Source organism: Physeter macrocephalus, chromosome 1, assembly GCF_002837175.3.
Source record: "Physeter macrocephalus isolate SW-GA chromosome 1, ASM283717v5, whole genome shotgun sequence".
Lineage (NCBI taxonomy): Eukaryota > Metazoa > Chordata > Mammalia > Artiodactyla > Physeteridae > Physeter > Physeter macrocephalus.
This window is the reverse complement of record NC_041214.2, coordinates 83,895,424-83,903,277: the sequence shown is the minus strand read 5'-3', so window position 1 is coordinate 83,903,277 and position 7,854 is coordinate 83,895,424.

Here is a 7,854-nt window from a genome sequence, read left to right as displayed (position 1 = left end):
GTTGATTCTTCCAATCCAGAAACATGGTATATCTCTCCACCTGTTTGTATCATCTTTAATTTCTTTCATCAGTGTCTTATCGTTTTCTGCATACAGGTCTTTTGTCTCCTTAGGTAGGTTTATTCCTAGGTATTTTATTCTTTTTGTTGCAGTGGTAAATGGGAGTGTGTCCTTAATTTCTCTTTCAGATTTTTCATCATTAGTGTATAGGAATGCAAGAGATTTCTGTGCATTAATTTTGTATCCTGCTACTTTACCCAATTCATTGATTAGCTCCATGAGTTTTCTGGTAGCATCTTTAGGATTCTTTATGTATAGTATCATGTCATCTGCAAATAGTGACAGCTTTACTTAATCTTTTCCAATTTGGATTCCTTTTATTTCTTTTTCTTCTCTGATTGCTGTGGCTAAAACTTCCAAACCTAAGTTGAATAATAGTGGTGAGAGCGGGTAACCTTGTCTTGTTGCTGATCTTAGTGTCTCAAATGCTCATGGAACATTCTCCAGGATAGATCATATCCTGGGTCACAAATAAAGACTTGATAAATTTAAGAAAATTGAAATCGTGTCAAGTATCTTTTCCAGCCACAATTCTATGAGACTAGATATCAATTACAGGAAAAAAATCTGTAAGAAATACAAACACATGGAAGCTAAAAAATACACTACTTAGTAACCAAGAGATCACTGAAGAAATCAAAGAGGAAATCAAAAAATACCTAGAGACAAAGACAATGAAAACATGTTGACCCAAACCTATGGGATGCAGCAAAAACAGTTCTAAGAGGGAAGTTTATAACAATACAATCCTACCTTAAGAAGCAAGAAACATCTCAATTAACAACCTAACCTTACACCTAAAGCAGTTAGAGAGAGAAGAACAAAAAAACCCCCATAGTTAGCAGAAGGAAAGAAATCATAAAGATCAGATCAGAAATAAATGAAAAAGAAATGAAGGAAAGAATAGCAAAGATCAATAAAACTAAAAGCTGGTTCTTTGAAAAGATAAAGTTTGCTTTTTTCTTCTGTCCTACCCAGTACGTGGGGAGTTTCTTGTCTTTTGAGAAGTCTGAAGTCTTCTACCAGCCTTCAGTAGTGGTTCTGTAGGAGTTGTTCCACATGTAGATGTATTTCTGATGTATCTTTGGGGAGCAAGGTGATCCCACGTCTTACTCCTCCACCATCTTGAAGGTCTCCACCCCCCCAGTAGTTATTTATAGGGTTGCTCAAATTGCTCCAGAGTTGATGATTGTCAGCTTTTAGGTTGGGTCCACCATACTTTTCAAATGGCTCCATCATTCATTCATTCATCCATTTATTCTTTCATTTATTCATGTATTTATTTATCCTGGCATCATATGATACTTCCAACTTATACCCCAGCCCTGGCATGAAGCACTTCTCCAAGGAGCTCTGGTTCCTTTTATTGGAGAATGGTATTAAGAAACAAAGATGTGTGCTAGGTGTTATTGCTAATGGATGTCACTGCTTCTAGGCTCCTTCGGAGGACAGAGCTAGAAAAATAAAATATATTATATATATATATATATATATATATACACACACACACATATAAATATGATTTTAAAACATGTATATTTTTATATATTTCATATCTGTAAAAATATGCATATATAATGAAAGGACCAAAAAGCAAAACATAAGTTCATACAGGTATCTCCAATTCCAACCAGCACCACAGGTTTTGTTTCAGCATTCTCCTTTTATTTCTGTCCTCTTATTTCCCATTTATTTTACCTTCTTTATCTTAGGGTAAGAAAACTGGCTCTCATTATGTCATATATTTATCTGTTCAACTTTAACACAAATAAAAAGCAGTTTCAGAATTGATAATCAGTACTGTTGGAAATAAATTTATCAGCTAGATCACAGTGTTTGTGTAGAGCTCTTTTTATTCAGAACTTTTGCTCATCTTTTTTTAAGAATGTTTGTCTTCTTAGAGTTCTTAATGTGTTCTGGATAAAGATTCTTTATTAGATATGTGCTTTGTAAAAACTTTTTTCGTCTGTGTCTATCTTTTCATTCTCTTAACAGTCTTTACTGTACAATTATTTTTAATTTTGAAAGTCCCATCTATTATTATTTCTATTATTATCATTTTTTTTCTGTTGTTATTTATGGATTACGTTTTGGCATTGTATCTAAAAAAGAAAAAATATGTGCCAAACCAAGTTCATGCAGATTTTTCTCCTATGTTTTATTCTAGAAGTTAGAAGGTTTATCATCTTACATTTTACATTTATATTTATAATCCATTTTAAGTTAATATTTATAAAAGTTGTGAAGTGTACATCAACATTGATTTTTTAAAAAAATTTGCATATATAGAACACTTCCTAATACCATACGGAAAAATAAACTCAAAATGGATTAAAGACCTAAATGTAAGTCCAGACACTACAACACTCTTAGAGGAAAACATAGGCAGAACCCTCTATGATGTAAATCACAGCAAAAGCTTTTTTGATTCACTTCCTAGAGTAATGAAAATAAAAACAAAAATAAACAAATGGGACCTAATGAAACTTAAAAGCTTTCGCACAGCATGGAAACCTTAAACAAACAAAAAGACAACCCTCAGAATGGGAGAAAATATTTGCAAACAAATCAATGGACAAAGGATTAATCTCCAAAGTATATAAACAGCTCATGCAGTTCAATATTAAAAAAATAAACAGGGCTTCCCTGGTGGCGCAGGGGTTGAGAGTCTGCCTGCCGATGCAGGGGACACGGGTTCGTCCCCCCGGTCCGGGAATATCCCACATGCCATGGCGCGGCTGGGCCCGTGAGCCATGGCCGCTGAGCCTGCGCGTCCGGAGCCTGTGCTCTGCAACAGGAGAGGCCACAACAGTGAGAGGCCCGCATAGAAAAAAAATAAAAGATAAAAAAATAAAAATAAAAGATAAAATAAATAAACAACCCAATCCAAAAATGGGCAGAAGACCTAAATAGACATTTCTCCAAAGAAGACATACAGATGGCCAAAAAGTACATGAAAAGATGCTCAACATCACTAATTATTAGAGAAATGCAAATCAAAACTACAATGAGGTATCACCTCACACTGGTCAGAATGGCCATCAGCAAAAAATCTACAAACAATACATGCTGGAGAGGGTGTGGAGAAAAGGAACTCTCCTATGCTGTTGGTGGGAATGTAAATTGGTACAGCCACTATGGAGAACAGTATGGAGCTTCTTTAAAAAAGCTTTGACACAGCAAAGAAAACCATAAACAAAACAAAAAGACAACCTTCAGAATGGGAGAAAATATTTGCAAACTAAACAACTGGCAAAGGATTAATCTCCAAAATATACAAACAGCTCATGCAGTTTAATATAAAAAAAAAAACCCCAAATAACTCAATCAAAATATGGGTGGACGATCTAAATAGACATTTCTCCAAAGAAGACATACAGATGGCCAAAAAGTACATGAAAAGATGCTCAACATCACTAATTATTAGAGAAATGCAAATCAAAACTACAATGAGGTATCACCTCACACTGGTCAGAATGGCCATCAGCAAAAAATCTACAAACAATAAATGCTGGAGAGGGTGTGGAGAAAAGGAAATCTCCTATGCTGTTGGTGGGAATGTAAATTGGTACAGCCACTATGGAGAACAGTATGGAGCTTCTTTAAAAAACTAAAAATAGAACTACCATATGACCCAGCAATCCCACTCCTGGGCATATACCTGGAGAAAACCATAATTCAAAAAGATACATGCACCCCAGTGTTCATTGCAGCACTATTTACAATAGCCAGGACATGGAAGCAACCTAAATGTCCATCAACAGAGGAATGGATAAAGAAGATGTGGTACTTATAAACAGTGGAATATTACTCAGCCATTAACAAAAACAAAATAATGTCATTTACAGCAACATGGTTGGAACTAGAGATTGTCATACTGAGTGAAGTAAGTCAGAGAAAGACAAATATCATACAATATCGTTTATATGTGGAATCTAAAAAAAAGTGTACAGAGGAACTTATTTACAAATCAGAAGTAGAGTCATGGATGTTGAAAACAAACTTATGGCTACCAGGGGATAAGGAGGGGGGAGGGATAAATTGGGAGATTGGGACTGACATATACACACTACTATATATAAAATAGATAACTAATAAGAACCTGCTATATAGCACAGGGAACTCTGCTCAATAGTCTATAATGGCCTATATGGGAAAAGAATATTAAAAAAAAAAGAGTGGATATGTGTGTGTGTGTATATATATATATACATATATATGTATATATATATATAAAACTAATTCACTTTGCTGTACACTTGAAACTAACACAACATTGTAAGTCAACTATACTCCAATAAAAATTAAAAGAATTTTTTTTTTTTTTTGCACATGGCTATCTTCTTTTGAGTTCTGTCAGTTTTTACTTCATGCATTCTGAATCTCTGTTGTTAGATACCTTCACTTTTGGCATTATTATATCTCCTTAGGGAATTGACCCTTTAGTCTTAAATTATGTCCCTGTTTAACTGACAATGTGCTTTATTCAAAAGCTTAATTTGTCTCTTACTAATATAGCCACCCTAACTTTTTTTTTGCTTAGTATTAGCATGGGACATCTTTCTCCATACCTTCACTTTGAATATATGTCTCTGTATTAAATTGATTTTCTCGTATACAGCACCTAGGTTGATGTTGTGTTTTTATTCAATCTGATAATCACTGAATTTTAACTGGAGTGTTTAGATGATTTCTACTTAGTTATTATTAATATGATTGAATTAAAATGAACTCTCTTGTTAGTTAATGTGTTTCATCTATTCTTTATTTCTCTTTTCCTCTTTTTATACCTTCTCTTGGATTAGTTGAGCACACTTTTTGTTCCATTTTATCTTTTCTATTGGCTTATCGTATATTGGCTTATTGTCCTAAGGGTTACTATATATATTTAATTAATCAGCGTCTATCTTCAAATAATATTACCCTGCTTCACGTTTTACGTTTTATAAGTAATACATTTTCATTATCTCTCTCCCATTCTTTGTGCTATTGTGTTTATGCCTTTTATTTTTACATATGCTACAAATACAAAATAGATTGTTGCAATTTTTGCTTTCAACATTCATTTATATTTTAAAATAATTTTAAAAAATTGTATGTTACCTTCATTTACTAATTTTTACTTTTCTTTATCTCTATTTAGATCCAAGCTTCTGTCCGTATCCTATTTTTTCTGCCTCAATAAATTCCTTTTTCATATCTTATAGATATGTCTTTTAGCCATACATTCCCAGAGTGTTTTTTTTCTGTAGAATTTCTTCTTTATTCTTGTAAAATAATTTTGCTCAATGTAAAATTCTAGTTTGAATTTTATTTTTTCCTTCAGCACTTTAAAGATAGCACTCCATTGTTTTCTGCATGATTTCTGAAAAAAGATGTCTGCTGTCATTCTAATCTTGGTTCCTCGCTGTGTGATGTATCTCTTTTTTTCTGTCTACCTTCCCAATTTCTGTTTTTTGTTTTCAGTCATTCACAAACAATACGCTAGGGGTGTGTGTGTGTGTGTGTGTGTGTGTGTGTGTGTGTGTGTGTGTGTGTTTGGTGTTCCCATTCCCAGTTTGCTGCACCTCACAGGTGATCCATCTCTAGCAAGTTATTTGCTACTTGATATGTACAAGCCTGCCAGGGGGTGGAGGGCATTCTCTGTCATGATTAAACCTCATCCTTAGCCAGGCACCATGTCCCTGGTACTTGTATATGTGATCTTTTCAGTGTTCCTGCCCCTTTCACTGTGTAGTTCTGAACCCAGCATGCATTTAATCCTCATTATAGCTCTATGTGTTCATTGTAATCTCTGTGAGTAATTTCTTCTTGGCAAAAATCCCCATTCTATGTAGTACTGATGAGATACAGGGCTCTAAAATTATATCTGTACAGTGCCAGGCACATAGTAGGTATTTGGCAAACGATGGTACTTTTCCTCTTGTCTCAGTTTAAGGTGTTGGGAGCTGATGGGATATTTTCAAGAGGGAATGGGTATGTGGGCAAGGAACAGATTTTCCTCTATGCTACTATTGTTTTTGGCCTAGGTGGACCATGGAGTTCTTTGCTTTGTAACTCAATAATTACTTATTTACAGACTCAGCAATTGGCAAGGTCAGTTTCACCTTCCTTGAGACAAAGTGTCCTGTTAGAAAGGCTACTGAGCTCTAGCTGTTTGGCTAATGTGGTTTCTGGGGTTTGTGGGAATCCTACCACATTTGTAAGATTATTTACATTCCCTTTGCATTTAGGTACACAGCTAGCAGAATTCACAGGCATATTCCATAAACATTTACTCCAAAGAGTGAGACAAAGTTTGTTTTTCCAAGTAAATGTCTTTCTTTTTCTTCTTTCTTTCTTGCCTTCTTTCTCTCTCTTTCTTCCTTTCTTTCTTTCAAGTGACTTGTCACAGGCAGATTTTTAAAAAACTAACATTTCAAATAATGGTATCATCAATGTCCATTTTTATATTCTATAGGATTCTCTTAATGTATAGAATATATATAAAATGCTTTTAGTTTATATTTGAGAATTTTCCTCTCTGTTGATCAAGTTGATTCCCCCAGTCTGATAAACATTGAAGATTAATAGAAATGAATGTAATTACCTAACTAGAAAACAAAGGATTCCCATGTAGCCAGTTAATTCTTATCTGAACTTTTCAGAATAATTTTATTCTATTTATTACTTGAAGAGTAGATACTGTTGATTGAGACCTAGATTTAGAGCTGCAGGGCATTAAAAAAATTAGAGAGATGGATGGAAGACGAATCATACACCTTCTTGTATTAATTTTTGGCATTGCATGAGAAACTCTTCTTTTGAAAATGATATATTTACTTCAAAATACTGAAGTGCAATGCGTGATGATGTGGGCCTGGTGATTAGAGGATTCAGACAGCCTGTATTCCTCCTTCACCCATAACATGCTCCTTTATCCTTTGGCATGGCTGCTTCAAGTTCTTCCTAGAGCAAGAGGATCCATTCCTTTTTGTCAGACTTCTCTTTGACTTCCCTGCTCTACTTTTGCTTTTTTATTAGGAGATTTTGTCTCTTACCCTTCACAGAAATAAGTTTTTCTTGGTGGATGCTTTGATTTTCTTGAGTACATCAATCACTAACTGTTCCTTATAGTAGAGTCATTCTCTTCATCTGTATTGGTTGCTGTCCACAGTCTACCGATATTCACACATTTTCTCTGTATTTTACACACCGTACTCCACGTGCCCTTCCCTGCCACACCTCGCACACCAGCATATTGTCTTTTGTATGTTTTCCCCTAGTCACATCAAATTAAGTGTAACTGACATTTGCTTCCTCACTACTTACCTACTTTTCTTAAGCTTAAATTTTTAAAGTTAATCATGTGTTCAAAGAACAATTCTACCAGACTCGTTAAGATAAATAATAACCCCTACACCCTTATTCCACATTTCCCCATTTCCAGAGACAATCACTTTGTTAGCATTTTTTTTTTTTTTTTTTTTTTTTTTGGTGGTATGTGGGCCTCCCTCCGTTGCGGCCTCTCCCGTTGCCACACCTCGCACACCAGCATATTGTCTTTTGTATGTTTTCCCCTAGTCACATCAAATTAAGTGTAACTGACATTTGCTTCCTCACTACTTACCTACTTTTCTTAAGCTTAAATTTTTAAAGTTAATCATGTGTTCAAAGAACAATTCTACCAGACTCGTTAAGATAAATAAAAATCCTAACCCCTACACCCTTATTCCACATTTCCCCATTTCCAGAGACAATCACTTTGTTAGCATTTTTTTTTTTTTTTTTTTTTTTTTGGGGGGTTGGGGGCCT